The sequence below is a fragment of the Rana temporaria genome, chromosome 9 (assembly GCF_905171775.1).
Source record: "Rana temporaria chromosome 9, aRanTem1.1, whole genome shotgun sequence".
NCBI lineage: Eukaryota > Metazoa > Chordata > Amphibia > Anura > Ranidae > Rana > Rana temporaria.
In genome coordinates this window covers 116,204,583-116,206,965 of record NC_053497.1, presented here as the reverse complement: position 1 = coordinate 116,206,965, position 2,383 = coordinate 116,204,583, and the positions used below count along the sequence as shown (strand labels likewise).

Sequence of the window (2,383 nt, the reverse complement as noted above, 5' to 3'; positions counted from 1 at the left end):
GGCGGCTTGCAAGACAAGACCGCCAACTCAGAAACCCCTCTAACAGAGGTAAAGGCCACTAAAGGGGCCACCTTATTAGATAGTGTCAAGAGAAAATCTCTCTAAATTTTCCAAAAGGAAGGTTCCTGAAGAACCGAGAGCACCAGAGTCAAAACTCATGGGGGAAGAGATGGGCCAAGAGGGGAAAGTATATGACAAACCCCCTGCACACAAAAAGGGGCCCACCAGGGAACGGGCCGCAAAAAGGCCACTGAAAGAACACAGCCAAGGCTGAAATCTGCCCCCAAACGGTGCTTTAAGCAATTTTTAGATCCACTCCAAGCTGTAAAAACAGCAGGACCCTGGACACCGAGTAAGTCCGTGGATGTCACTCCATCCCTTCGCACCAAGAGATGTAGGCCTGCCAGGTGTAACGGTAGATCCTCCGGAAGACTACCGTGCCCTCAGCATTGTTGAGATGACCGAGTCGGACAGACCCCGGTCACTTAAAGTCTGGCTTCCAATAGCCATGTTGAGCAAGTCAGTGACTGTACAACAGGAGGAAGTATGGAACCTCGAGACAGAGGGACCTCCCGCCCTGGCAACCACCAGGGTACCTCCGCTACCAGGCGCCCAATATCGGCGTACCAAGGACACCAAGGTCAATCTGGAGCGATTAGAATCATTGGGATCTCCTCAGCCTCCACTCTGTGGAACAGCCGAGGAAGCAACTACCATGGAGGAACGGCAAAAAGTCGCCTATACAGACCCCACAGGGCCACCAGCACGACTTATGCGTCTGTACCAGATCACTAGACCAGGCCACTAACTTCGACACCCTTGCGGTGGAGATGAGCGGCCAGGAGATCCATGCCCTGTGAGGCTCACCTCCTGCAAAGGGAGCCGAAACACCCCAAGCACAAAGACCAGTCGCCCTGGTCCAGCATCTGGCGACTCCAGTAGTCCGCCTGCCGGTCTACCTTATGGTAGACCGAAGCCACGGCTGTGGCATTGTCCGGCTGAAACCAGATTGGACGACCTTGCAACCTCCTCGACCATGAGAAGCATAGCCTGATTGCCTAAAATAGTAGGATGGCAGACAGCACCTGGTATTCCCAGGCGGTCCCCCACCCAGGCACTAGCCAGGCCCGACCCTGGGTAGCTACCGAGACCATACGAGAGCGGGCACATTCAGGGAGGTGTGGCCGTAGGTCCACGCAAGTCCAGCGACTCAGGCCCGACTGGACCACCCGGGTTCACAACCCGTGAGGCTGGCATCCGTCGTAAACACCGACCACTGGAAGGAAGAAACAACTGCCCGGACCAAAGTGTCTGGGATCTCCGTCACCAACTCAGAGAGACTGACTAGGTGGCGCACCGGAATCTGATGATTTCAGAGACAAGAGATTTTTACCACCTGGACAGTATTTCCCCTGGAAAACCCGAGTGTGGAACTGAGCATACAGTACCGCTTTGAAGGAGGCTACCCACAGGCCCCAGACCAGCAGGAGCCCGGAGAGAAGACCGATTGCGTGATGCCAATACCTTCACCGCAGACTGAAGAGTCTGCAATTTCTCCAGGGGAAGAAGGACCTTCGCCACCGAGGAGTCCGGATCAACCCTAGATACTCCAACACTGAGTTGGAACCTAGCATGCCCAGATAACACATCCACTAGGTCTGAGACAGAAGCTGCTCTCAGAAGAAAGTCGTCCAAGTAGCCAAGAAGGCAAAGCCTTGCTGTCCCAACAAAGTTAGGATAAGTGCGAGCTCCCAGCTGAAAACCCATGGTGCTGACGCCAGATCAAAAGGGAGGGCCACAGGCTGACAGAGACCCTCTCTCATCACGAAGCACAGATAAAAACACTGTGACATGCGCAAAACAGCACATGCATGTATGCGTCCCTGATGTCCGAGGACACCAGGACGTCCCCCGGATGAGAGCACAGCTAGCACCGAACGAATGGATTCCATGCGAAACTACCCAACGTTCACAAAAGGTATTTAGGGCCTGAGGCCCATAGAAAACCCCAAAGCTCTCGTCCTGCAGGAAAGGTAAAATGACTCCGCAGCTTAACAAGTCCCACACTGCCCAAGACAGACCGACGGGCCGGGAGAGGAAGACACAAGGAAAGAACTTTGTTCTGTGGATAGGAGGAAACCCTATCTAGTACTCCGAAGAGACCACCTTGCAGACCCACTGGTCGGAGAGCAGGGAGGTTTCACCGAATTGTGAACCTGCAAGCCACCCCTCCCACCTAGAGACACCCTTTTGAAAAGGCTCTCCTCAAAGGGGCACTGAACCACCTGGCGGTGAGGGACTACAAAAGCCCTCAGCGGCTGTTCTCATTCCGCCTCTTAGAAATGATCAAAGAAGGGCACAGAAGGAAAAAACCTACACAGAC

The 2,383-nt window shown here is 54.2% G+C and overlaps 1 pseudogene; it reads right to left on the bottom strand.

Annotated features, from left to right (window-relative positions):
• Positions 1–1,073: 1,073 nt before the first annotated feature.
• On the bottom strand, positions 1,074–1,192 carry LOC120914639 (annotated as a pseudogene).
• Between the last annotated feature and the right edge of the window lie 1,191 nt (positions 1,193–2,383).